The sequence below is a fragment of the Papilio machaon genome, chromosome 13, assembly GCF_912999745.1.
Source record: "Papilio machaon chromosome 13, ilPapMach1.1, whole genome shotgun sequence".
Taxonomy (NCBI): domain Eukaryota; kingdom Metazoa; phylum Arthropoda; class Insecta; order Lepidoptera; family Papilionidae; genus Papilio; species Papilio machaon.
Genome location: NC_059998.1, coordinates 5897233 through 5911034, shown reverse-complemented (window position 1 = coordinate 5911034; position 13802 = coordinate 5897233). Strand labels below are relative to the sequence as shown.

The window sequence follows — 13802 nt, the reverse complement described above, 5'->3', positions numbered from 1 at the left end:
TGACATGTGCTGTTGAGTGGATTGCTTTTCGGTTTCAATATTTTTCAGTCGCTCTCATAAATCTTTTACTTGTTAAAAAGTCGAAAGCTTTTTACTTTTAACGATATAAAGTTTCTATTTTAAGAAAAGAATGTTATCAATTATCGAATTGCAAAGACATGATTGCAAAACTAATTTATCTACTTGAAGTTCCGACGTTTGTTTGTAGAAATCTTTATCTAACAACCAAGTAACAGAATTCCAATTTGCTTTCGTGTACAAGATACTTGTTGTATCAGCAAAGAAAGTTTTCTGCGGTGCTCCTTCTAAAGGATAAAAGTCGAATAAAATTTGTAGTTTGAGCTCTTTCTTTCATTCACTTGGGCGAAATGAAATTGTTAATCTTAATATATATAAATCTCGTGTCACAATGTTTGTCCTCAATGGACTCCTAAACCACTTAACCGATTATAATAAAATTCGCACACCATGTGCAGTTCGATCCAACTTGAGAGATAGGATAGTTTAAATCTCAAGTTTAGTGTTATTTTTTTTAACTGCGCGCGGACGGAGTCGCGGGCGACAGCTAGTTTATTTATATATTTTTTAAATAATAATATAAAATTATTATCATGGCTCTGATCCTTTTCCTATTTTAAATGGTGTAGCTATTCCTTCTTATACTTTTTTCTTTCTTTCTTCTTTCAATTTACCCATACATAACTAACCGTTGGTTTCTGAGACCAATATATCTGTATAAAACATATAGTCATTCCTGTCTTTGACAAAACAGAGATAATGTTTTAACGGGGATTTTATGCTCAAAAATCCACGTCAATTTGCTTAAAATTTAAATTTTGTATGAAGTGTAAATTATATTCATATATGAAATAATTTTAGTTATTCATTTATTTATTTGACAATACTTTACAAGTGTATTTAATGATTAAATTAAGAAGAGTTACAATTTATACAATTTCCTGTGAGTGTTGGAAGTTTAAATGCAATAACTATTGATCTTAAAGTAATATCTATTAAGGCTTGACGTGTACAGCTCTCGGTTGGAAGTTAAAATCGCGCAGCCCGGTCAAAAGATGAAAGCGCTTACTCGGCGTCGTCTTGATTTATTGGCTCCCCCTTTTCGCTGGCTCGAACTGCTTCGGAATCTTTTGCTTTAACAATTTCGCTTTATGAAAATTGAAAGGAACTACTTACTGTCTACAAGAGTATTATTTTTCTTTGTTCAGCGCTGTTTTTATTACATTTTACAAACAATGATTGTTGGATATTAAGTTCATTGTGGAACTAGAATTCCTATTTTTATCAAAATTAGATAGATTTTAACGATGAAAACATGTTAAAAGTTTTAATAAACTTTTTGATAATTTCGTATTCATCTAATAAGGAAAAAGATAAAATTAATGAATAAAATATTTAGATAACCCATTTTTGAAATATCTGAGTTTCAGTTGTTATCGTTCGTCGTAATACAGAGTATAAATATTTCTATGACTAAAGACTTCTCAGATTATAATGTTTTCAATTTCAAGAAATGGTTTTTATAATCTTTAATATCTTATCGCAAATTAAATGTAATAAAGGGATAACGCTGATAAAAATCACGTTTCATTTGAAATTGTATTATTTCGAATAAATATATTTGGAATATTATAGCTACGTTTTCCTAGTATTTAACTTTACAGCTATTGTAACTTTGAAACGTATTTTAACTTATCCTGCGGGAATATTTGCGGTAATTGTGGCGCAAATGAGAATTTCCCACTTTTCCTGTTTCATTTTAAAAATTGCATTTGGTCGTACGTGAGCTTCATACCGACTTACATATTACCCGCCTTGTCGCAGCAAATGAAAGGTAAGCGTTGGAATCGGAATTAGATTTTAAAAAGATGTCACATTCGCCTCGTGATGATAACAAGCGATGAATGTTGAATACATAAATCTTACTTCTTACTAATATTATAAATGCGTATGTTTAGATGGATGGATGTTTGTTTGAAGGTATATTCGGAACGGCTCAATGGATCTTGATAACATTTGGCACAGATGTAGAACATAGTCTGGAAGAACACACAGGCTAATTTTAAAGATTTTTTTAATCCCGCGCGGATGGAGTTGCGGGCGATACCTAGTTTGTTATATAGCCAGACTTTCTTACTATGAATAAAGGTACAGTACTTGGAATGGTTGAAGTTTTTAATAAACATCCTATGAATGTCATGCAAAACTATTTTAAAATTACATTGATCCAAACAAGGGTAAGCCAACATTCGTACAGGCGCTTTTTTACGCCGGGTTAAAACACGTCGTTAAACGATAAAAAAGCGTCCCGTTCTTTATCGTGCAGTCTTAAAGAGTTGCCATATGAGCAGATACTGTTAGGAAATGCATTTGTTCTATTTGAACGCGTTTTAACGCGATGCGTGTGCGAATTATTGCTAAGGTTTCAAATAACTACCATTTGTAATAGTCGACATTTAGGTAATCTCTTGGGCTTGCACTTAAACTGTCATGGCTTCTGTTTATGCGTCGGACCCTTCGCTGTCGTTAGTCTAATTTAGTAGTTTAATGAGCCATGCTCTAAATATACCTAATGTCGAAGAAGAAGGGTAATTAAGTACCGAGTGGAGCAACGTTTAACTGTTTACCTACAGTTTAAATAATTACTTTCTCAGCTTTAGTACATTACTATTGCGTTTAGTAAATTGTCCGTATTTAAGTTAAATACTGGCCATTTGATAAGTCCAATTGTTGATTATAAATCTTAATTCTAAAATAAGTTTGACTGTTGATAGTAAGAATATTTTGGCCTTATTCTCTTGCCTAAAAAACTAAATTAATAACTGTCTACTCTTTTAAAACATGAGATTTCAAATACAAGACTAGCTGAGAAGTAATTTCTTCGTAGCATCAAGTTAAGCTCCAATATCCTAGGTGGAAATGTAAAGGTGTGACGATATGAGAGCGCTAACCCTCGGAGCCCGAACGTTTAATGAGAAAGGCGAGATTCAAAAAGAAAAACGTCACGTGTAACATCTTGATATATCGCTACGTCATTGCTTCCATTTACATAATGTACTTATAAGTGTACGATATGAAATATGCTAACGTGCTCCAGTAATGCTAATGTAATACTTTTTATGCTATGTTTTTTTCTGACGTAAGTGCTATACAATGCTAACCGATTTCTTCTAAAACAATTCTAACATAAATATTTTTTGTTTAAAAAGCTTTATCATTTAGTTTATAAACCTTAGTTATAAGTAATTAACTAACTAATATAGAAAATTAAACTTTTAAAGTTTGATTAACTATATAATATCGGTTCGATCGTTTAAAAGTTCTTCGTTTGCTATTGCGATTCTTAATTTGGTTTAATTTTATGTAAATGGATCAGAAATGTAAATAAGCAATAATCTTAGATAAGCAGTAATGGTTTGAGATCGACTATAGGGTTCAGGTTTAGGTAAATAAGCAATCTCAATTCCTGCATCATACGGAAGCAAAATAATGAGGAACTCGTGACTCTAGCGTTCTCTCCATAATCAGTTTGTGATGAAAAAAACGAGCGAATGACGGCATCGTGCTCAAGGATTAGAAGGTAAATGTTTTTCCGATGAGATGACACGGCGTTGGTAAGACTGGCTAATGTATGGAAGCTTTTATCGTAATGAGGCGTGAAGCGTAAATAGAAAAAAATGATACGAAATGAAAGTGCTACAATACAGTATGTGCGAATAGTGTCCGTGCTTTGTACGTTATAGCAAATTTGTACTGACCTTTCACAGTCACTATATCTACATGTTCTAATCGTGTTAGGAACCATTCAGTTACCTCTGACAGACACAAAAAAATATTTTTCGTTATAAGTAACGCGTAAATATATTTTTTTCCATATAACATATAGACACACAATTCTATAAACTGTATCTGATTACTATTCTAACGGCTGTCCTTGACTTCGTCAGCGCGGATGTAAAAAATTAGCCTTAGTTACTTAGCTTATATAAGCTATCTTCAAATAAAAGTCTCATCAAAATAGGTCCAGCAATTTCGAAGATTATCCGAAATGAACGTGGGTTTGCGGACAGACACACAATAGACAAATATTGGATTAAAAATTGGTGTTGCGTTACGATCTCTGATTGGAGAACAATGCGTGAACGAGCGCGAACACACGCGAACCCCCCGAAAACTATCCACCGTTTACGGAGCTTCGCGGTGGTAATATGTAGCCGCCATTAAAAGTAACCGAAGTAAATCATGTGTTACAATACATGAAATTGTTTTTTTTTCGATATTACATAAAGATACTCGGATTCTATTAATTGCATAGATAAGAAATCCAATAAATAAAGGTAACATAAATTGTATCCAGGTGAGTGGAGGGAGCAAGTTGGAGCGCTAAGCGTTGCTAAGATAACTTGGAATTATTCCAGTGAAAGCAGAAAGTTTTAATTGATGATCCTTGGAGAGGATATTAGGAGGCTGAATGGAAAGGTGGGCTTAGACCGGGGAGCTGTTTGATACATTAAGCTCTCTTGCCTCTGGATGCTTCAAAATGTTCTGTGTAATATTAATACATTGTATGACTTTAATACAATAACTAGAAATTTAATGCTCTTGCAAGGAAACACGTTTTAATGGTTGAATATCCTTTAAAATGTTTTTGACTTTATTAGTTCTTGTTTAAAATTGTACAATTTTGTTATATACTCTCCTGTCTAAATATCCCTAACACTCCTTTGTTGATCGTTACCAGATAGTTCAGCTTATATGTGAATCTTAATGGATTAAGTATCGTAAACGTATTTCGTAAACGTGATGTATTTTGCTGTCTGTACGTCTGTTCGCAAGGCCACGTTTGCTCCATGTAATCTGCAGAACGGATGGACCGAATTTGACGGTACTATATCGTGAAGGTAGCTGATGCATGCGGGCATATTATAAGTTTTTTATTTTTTTATTTTACGTTGACGAAGTCGCTGTCGACCGCTAGCAGTAAAATAAAAATCAACATCGAAAAGAAAATCTCTTCCCAGCTAATGAAACTATGTAATTGCAACCACAGCCGGTAACTATATCAATTAGGAAGAAAATTAAGAACAAAATAAAGTTTAACGAGCTCGGAAGAGCATCGCGATAGTTGGCATCCCTTGCCTTGCCAACAAAAGTAATGGCGTGCAAGTTAACGACTGTTCGTAGTTCAGGTGACACTCGGAAGCCTTTCAGCAAAGTTCTCGGCCCATTCAATACCTGACGATCAATTAAAACTTGGCATCCGCATCAACTTATGAGGACTTTTGTCTAGAATTAATTTTAACTCTTGGCTTTATTAAAATTTGCAATCAATGCTTCTGAGATAAGAATTATACGGATTCAAATAGGAATTCCCTTGACTCTTCAATTGAAATTTTTAGTTATCTTTAAATATTTTTGTAGGATCTGTTTAATTTTTATTGTTTTCATTAAACACCTTTTATGTCACTTCGATTTTTACTTAGTACAGTGAATTCGCAGTGCTTTAGTCGGTGGTCTTAAACGAAAAAAAGCTTCTTTATATTAAAAATGTTAACGGTACTTCCATTATTTCCTTTTACCGAATATAATTAAATTTTCCGAGTATGTCCTTGGGTCAGAATGTTATCATATTTTACCGAACATGGAATTATAAAAACGGTCATGTATTAGTACAAACCTTTTTCTACATAATATATCCCCGTCGGACTAGTAAATCTTATTAATATATTAATAAAAAAAATATGAAAGAAGTTGTGACATATATATATATTTGAAAGATTCGCAAAGTTGTAGATGATTGGAGAAGCATGTTAACGAGTATTTTCATTTTAATAAAAATATATTTAAATTATCTAACCCGGTGTTTTGTTTCAAAGGTAATTAATACAGTACGTAATACCCAATTGCTTTAATTAGGTTTATTCGCATTAGAAATTATAGTAATGTGTGTACGAGAACATATTGCGACGCGAAATAAAATTCCTTGAATTGGGTATATTTGTCAAGAGTTTTTTTATTTAATAATGTGGAGATACCTGTCGGAACAACAAATATCATTATTAGTGGTGGAAACCTTTATTAGAATTTTTCTCAAAATATAGTCACATAAAGTCATAGATGTAGTTAATATATTTAGAAAGATAGAAAGAAAGAAGATCTTTTTATGGAACATATTTACAATATGTTCCATAAAAAGCTATGAAATAAAATAAAGTGATGGCTTCATTACTAACCATATTTTACTCGTAAACCTTTATTAATCCAATGTTAAGTCAATTAGGCGTCGAGTCCCTTATTAAAGGCGGATATAGCGGATACATGCGGATATAAGTGCTCAGGGGCGCGTCGGGTCGGAAACTAAAATCGGTGCGCGGTCGCCCGCGGCCTAATGGGCCCCGTAACGAGGGGTCTCGAGAGCCCTAGAGATCGCACCGATTCAGGGCTGCCAACCTTAAGCATTCTTCGATCTACGCTTTGAAATCTAATAGGCTTGGATAAATATTGTTGAAACTCATTAATATTAATGCTTCATTTTCACAAACGCAAATTTTCGTTGAGATTTTATGTAAGTTTAATTTTATTTAGCAACTTAAAAAACTATTAAAAAATTAAATAGAATTGTTAATAAGTAAAATGTTTTTTAACGCTTTTATTTGTGAAACGAAATTTCTAGTAATTTTACCACTCAAACAGTCCCCTTCAATAATGTTTACACTGAATAATTATATTTCGATTGATTGATAAATAATTTTGTCGACAGTTACGCAGCGGAGCAAATTAAACAAGAGGTAAGCTTTATAGCTCTCACAAACAGACAAGGAAATATGTTACCGTACTAATGGAAAGCGGCAAAAGCGAAACGCGAGGGAAGAAAAAACCATTAAACATTTTCAATAAAGGGCGGTCTGTGTCATTTCTTTTGGCTATTAATTCAGCTATCGTGAGTGACACGGGCCGATCGGACGCGGATTCAATCAATTGACCCGGACCGTGGCTCCGCTTGAAAAGTGAGGGTTCGAACTCCGGAGCCGAATCATTTGTTACGACTAACATCATTACCGAACGTATTGTGTCTAATGGAAAACCCGTTCGATGTACGCAGATTGATTTAAAGGGATTATTCGTTTATGATTATTTTAATATCGTAACTCGAAGTAACTGCTAGGAGTAGATACTTTTTATGACAAAATATAGTCAGTTGCTACCAAATTAAATGACGTTTGGAACATATTATACATATTTTATGTTGGAAAACAAGTCTGTAGGAAAGAAATGGGTACATCTCAATTTTAATCGAACTGTAAATATTTTATGGGAGAATTTAATACCCATAAATAGGAGATTAGGGGGGACCTTGAGTATTCTCAAAGGTAAATGAAACGTATTAATGTATCGCCAAACCCTTGTCGATTGCGTAAGCGATGCTGAAAACGAATTGTACGAAATGTCCTCTTGCAGCACAAGGTCGCCGACCCACATTGTAACAGGAAGATAGCGGTTACCTCGTTGAAACATATCGCTTTATTTAATCAAATTTTTTATACACCAATCAGACCAATGGTTATTTTTGGTAACCGTATGAAGTGACTGTTAACTTTTGTCACAAAAGATATGTCTCGCTTTAGACGTGATCTAATACAGTTTTTATTTTTTATGGAGTGTCAGTATGTATATACTAAAAAGAAAAATCAAATGTCGAATAGGCGATAGATTTGGTGATATCCAAAAACTTTTTTTTATTCGTGTCGTTTGTCCGTAAGCCGTTTGTTCCGGGTAATCTCCGAAACGGCTAGATCGACGGGACCATCACTGGATGGTAACTAATGTGTGCATATTGTCAATATTATAGGCTACTTTTTTAGTTTTGCCCTGACGGTGGCCGCGGATGGCCACTAGTCATTTAAAAGATATTAAACTGTATTATCTATTCTGGCTATCTTTGTACTTCTATATTTGGTTGACCATAGAAACAAATATTTACTGTTTAACCTGGTGAGAGTTGAAGTTGAAATACCTTTGTCTGCTAGACGTCAAGGTTTCATTAAGCTTTCTATTTTAATACAAAAACTGTATAATGAAGATTTTCTGCTATCCCTATAGTGTTGTATATTCTATAGTTCGCATTTTGTCCAACAGATTTTTTGCAAGTCAACTGTATCATCATAAAAGAAGTAAAAAAGCTGTTATTGTCGTTACTAGGAAAGCATAATGTGGTTGCACTCAATGTGACAGGTTAGTTGACGATGGCCACGGCACCGTTGTGGTTACACTGGTCTACTGGTCTGGTTTGCTAGCATCTTGTTTTACTATAATGTGTTGCATTTTTATAAGCAAGCAGAAGTCCATCCCGGTTTCGCACGGTGGACATTTTTTTTTTAATTATTGCAAATAATTATAGGCTGTGTTAGACACGGTTAAAGGTACCATTTCTAAATAAATTTATAAAAATAGAATAGTTCTTGACACATCACAAGTATACAAAATGATTATAAGAAGAATTTTATAAAGGGTTGTAAAACAAATTCCGTACAATTTGAAATTTACTGCGAAGTCATGCTCACTCATTCTATTACAAAGGATTGGATTACAAAAGGATGAGTTTTTTCCTGACACGTCTTTTATTCATGTAAAATTGTTGCAAGTCTATAATAAACTCGGTGTTCCTGACCTCTTTCTTAATTTTCCCTAAAACTTGGTCACCGTCGTAATTTAACTTTTTTCAGTATCATAAAACAATGATAGTAAATTGATCATTATACGAGAAACAGAAGCTTTGAATTATTTGATAGGGGATCAATAATTGCTTTTACTGGAACGTATCTTGCATATCAAGTTTGTAATCGTTATCAGTTCGCGACATTTGAGTTGGCACGTTGGGGAAAAGAGCGAGAATTCAGTTTCGTAAAGCGACAAAGTCAATGTCTATCGCTATAACGTAATGTGCATCTCAATCGACTGAGAGCGTAGACATTTTAGATAGACTTAAAGTTATTAAAATCACTTCTTTTTGCATGGGGACCGTATCTGACATTAAAGTCACACAATCTTTTTTAACAGTACTAAATCTTCTCCACTGTCGTAAGACCAATATTAGAAAAATATGGCTATCCTTCTCATTTTCTTTGATTAACAGAGGTAAAGAGAGAGATGACCTGATGCACATGTGTTTTGACAGTTAAAATTCATTCTTACACCATGTGACAGAGAGAGAGAGCTCTACAAAACCGAATCCAGCCGATCTTTGGTGTTTTACTCTTCTGCTCGACGTGCCAACTCAAATGCAGCGTATTGTATTTATTAATGATATAAAAGATAATAGTCGATGTTTTGTGAAAGGGAGGTCTTATACCCACACGATACCAGTGTAACCGGAACCCATCACGATTATCTCTGATGGTCAGGCTTTTTATAAGTAAGCACGATTTAGAGATGACGGCATGTAATTATTGTGAAAACGTGATTTTATTAATTTTTTCAAGTCAAGTGAAACAAGTTATTAAGGTTTTTCCTATAGTAGGGACTTTGTTGAGACGAATATACTAAGTTACACCCGCACTCATCAGCTACCTTCCAGTAAAAGTAACGTCAAAATCTATCCAGTCGTTTCAGAGATTACCCGGAACAAACACAGATTTGCAGACAGACAGACAGACGTTTTGGTCTTGAGTACGCAATTTTAGAGAGAGATGTGCTAGGATCATCATAAAGCAATATTCTTTGCCAACGCCTAGCATAAAATATTTAGTCAGATGTTAACTCGAAATTAGGTATTGAAACTTTAAACTAAAAATATTTCATCACAACTTTTAGTACCTTGAAAAATTAATAAAGATATATGAGTATATTGCACCTATAAATTAAAATGTTGTCAAATTTATTTTGTTACATTTATAGAGCCTTGATATTTATCGCATAGACATTGAACCTTGACTTTTTAATTATGTAAAGGTGCATCACGAATCATCAGAGTAGTTTTCCACGAAACTGTTTTAATTTTATTTTAAATTATAATCCATTTTTAACTAGGTTAAGTCAAACAATTTTCTATTAGACAAAAAACCGTTTAAACTCTACTTAACTAACCGATCTCTAATCTACAGTTACATTTAGTAGAATATCTGAAAAAAACTACAGTATATTCTAGAAAAAAAAGAACAATATCTAAAGAATACGTTTGCCGTGACCACTAGAAACTGACCTCCATTTAGTCACCATGAACTGAACGAAGGTCGACTTATAAATACGTTTAGATCGCAGGTTGCACCTGAGTGAAAGTGATTTGATCATTTGTAGCAAGTATTTGAAACTAAAGACGGTGAATTCTATATAATACGTCAAGCATAATGGTTGTATGCATTTACCAAGTTACTGTACGTTATAGAATTGCAAAAGAGATAGTTAAGATGTGTAGAGGAGAAGTAATTTGTTACTACTCATTCTTGTAGCATTATTGTTCACACTCGTATATTTACTGTAACTAGTGACTAGTAGTAATAATTTGACTTTAATCTATACAATATAGTATACCGGACTATAATTTAATATCGCAACATAACCATCTGCAAGAGTGGTGTTGTCACTATACATATCAAAAATCTAAGTGTGTGACATCCATTCTAACATCTGTTTATGTAAACAAGGTCAATAAAGCAACCGTATTCATTGGTTATTCTGCAATGCCCAAACATTTTTGATACTCCAGAAATTAGGGCGACAACATTCGTAGTTTAGGGGTTTACTCTAAGGTACATACATGTATCTTATGAGCTTTTAACAAACTTTTTCTATCGATATCGTTCATAGTAAAAGTTTTAGAACAGTTAACCAACCACATCAATTTATAACAAACTATACAATTGTTAAAATATTGGAAGAAATCAGTTCAGATATACTCAGTTTTCGATGTGATTTATTATCGCTATGAAGCAAAATTTAAAAACATAAATCAGACACTGCTCATTTCGTATTTACTTAGAATTGCGACTATATCGTGCTTTAGAACTCTCTAGAGAAAAATTATGCTTCTATCTGATCAGAGATGCTGTTTTTCAACACTGTGACATTTTTATGTTGTTACATAAAAAGTAAAAAAAAAAAGTTGGTGACATGTGGCTGTAGCGTATAGAATCATCATATATACATGAGCAGCTAATTAAAAAAACGAATTATAGAAAAAAAAAACAATCCAATCAGCATAGGAGAACCCAAAATTTATCGCAATGTTAAACTGTTCATGTAATATGAATTGACGCAATAAATTTAACGGGGGTTTTATAGCTGCCCTTTCAGAATACAAGATCAAATTCATGAAACGGCCGTACGTCGTGAAATAAAATGGATAAAGGTGGGTCCGCATCGTGAATAGAATTTACGACGTTGGCTCAACAATTTATACGCAACGTTTAATATTTCACGCTGCACCGAGAAAGTGTTTTCAAATTAAAAGACAGTAGCGTATTTACTGAACTTAACCGTAGGTAAAGATTCATGTCGTAGACATGCTCTGATGGTCGATTATCTGTGACCACCCAGTCTGACCAGAAGACATTGATGTTAAGGTTGTAGACCAAAACACCATGCAAACTCTATTATACATCGGGTCAACACAAACCAAAGTAGGAGCTGCCATAAGATAAATGAAATTATTATTGATATTCCTTTGAGAAAAGGAAGCATGATCGTAAGATTTTGTTTTATCTGATGCCTTTTATTGTTTAATGCTGAAATGTAGAGTAAATGAATAAGAATGAGCATAATTATTATTGTCTCACTGTCTGTTTACTGAACAGCAGTGTCGTGGGAAGTAATTAATAACGCTAACAGCTCTTATGTTGATTTTGCGTTTCGGTTATCATTTGTACATTATTCGTATTAATTATTACTATTAGTGATGATGTATTTCTTGAATGCTTAACTCCGCTTTATAAAATTACTAATTAGTTTGTTAGCGTCACTATGTAGCAGATAAGGCAATTTAGATTTCCATTGAAAATTATTTTCTGCAGTACTTCACGCCAACGTTGTTAGATTAAGACATAGTGATAAATAGTTTAAACTACTATAGAAATTTCCACATCTGTTAAGAATAATGTATTAAATAAATTCATGCGTCGTTGAATTACACTATATATTATTTGTATTAGTGCTAAATGTGAAGAGCTTGGGCATGTGATATTTAGCTAAGTCCCGGAGTTGTTTGCTTTGTCCCGAGTGTTTACTGTTGGCGGTTGGGAGCGGCTCAATTAGCCGACCGCTCGGAGCGACAGCGATCCGTCGAGGCGACGTTGCGGTTCTCGCTAAACGTCCGTACCCACCGCCGACCAAATTGCGACTGAATTTTGAATGCTATTCCGAGGATATCTTTTTTTTTGTTATTTACATTTATCTGGCCGAAATAATGGGTACATTGTTTTAATAAAAAGCGAACTTTTGCCAATTACAATAGAATATGATTTTGTTCTAAAATTTATTTCACATTCGAATCTACATTAAAAGCCAAATATAAATGTTGATGTCATTTGTGGAGATTATTCAGAAGTAATAAAAAAACGGATAGCAAATTATTATAACTGTAAATTGTGAATCATCACATTGTTTTGTTTTTTTTTGTTTTCACACACAAATGCAAATGTCAAAGATCGAAGTTGCAACAAACATTGCAGCATCGTCGCTGATAATACGTAAATACGTTGCAGTGCAAATTCTTTTAGCACAGCTAACTCGTCGTTTATGTCAAGGGCGTTCGTTCGCGCCTCGCCGTCCCCTGGCCTTTATTGCACGTATACCCGCTAGTGTGGTGATGCTTTTTTGTTGCATAAAATTTAATTAAAATGGCCTTTATAGTAAAAGGGAATTGTTCATGGTATAACCGATTACTTGCCGTTTGGGTATTTACGTATTGGATTTTTATTTTTTGTTTGTAGGTATTAGTAATTCTCTTGCAAAATAAATTAATGCATGCAATCGAAATAAAATATCTATATTTTTGTCTACTAAATATTGTTTAAAAATTTGTTTTGAATTTTGGAATACATTTCCCGTATAAGTCTGTATTAGGTTAGGTTCAATGCCATAATATTCCATTATACTCGTAGATAATTTAATATATATGACGTTTCAATTCAAAACGAAGATAATATCCGTATACGTTATCTAGATTTAATGTCAGAAACATTTCAATCAAAGCAACATCAGCGCCTGAGCCACGTACGAAACTCATTTGCGAAACAAAACATAACGCTCGTAAAAAACGAATTAAGCTATACTCTCCCGCTAGAGCGCGCTTTTTGTTGTATGCATATCCGTGCAGTATGACGGGGCGTAAATGAAAAGAGCTGGAAAGAAAGCAATTTAAGTCATGTCACAAGCAGCTGGTTGCCAAGCTAATACCTTAATTGAGAATATATTAGCTATGAGGCCGAGATTGCGCCCTCGCATGGAATGTCTTCTAAACATGTGTGTATTGAGTATGTTAGTTTTTGCTTATTGGTTACTGAGAAACCTGTTGTGACTGTTTCGTTCAGAAATAACAGTGCCTAGGCGAAAATTAAGATCTTATTTTAGTTCTTTATGACATTTTTGTATGTGTTCTTTTGTAATTACATGTTCAATGCATAGCAAATAAAGATGATATATGCAAAATGACATATAAATCTATAATTAAAATGTTTAAATTTTGGAGAACCATTATTTATTTAATAAAAACGGCTACATTCACGTACACTTCGTCTGGTGTCGGCACCGACTAGTTTTGAGACTATCGGGGACTCTCTTTTACGGTGAAT

General features: G+C 33.6%; 1 protein-coding gene across 4 annotated transcripts in view; it reads left to right on the top strand.

Moving 5' to 3' along the window:
* LOC106710058 (putative polypeptide N-acetylgalactosaminyltransferase 9) overlaps positions 1 to 13802 on the top strand; it is a 104127-nt gene that overhangs the window by 80468 nt on the left and 9857 nt on the right. The window contains exon 2 of one of the 4 annotated variants that reach the window (XM_045680538.1): positions 6779 to 6806. The exons of the other annotated variants lie outside the window; for them this stretch is intronic. The gene's annotated coding sequence lies outside the window, so the exon portion shown is untranslated. The remainder of the gene's footprint in view (positions 1 to 6778; positions 6807 to 13802) is intronic. 4 annotated transcript variants of the gene reach the window in all.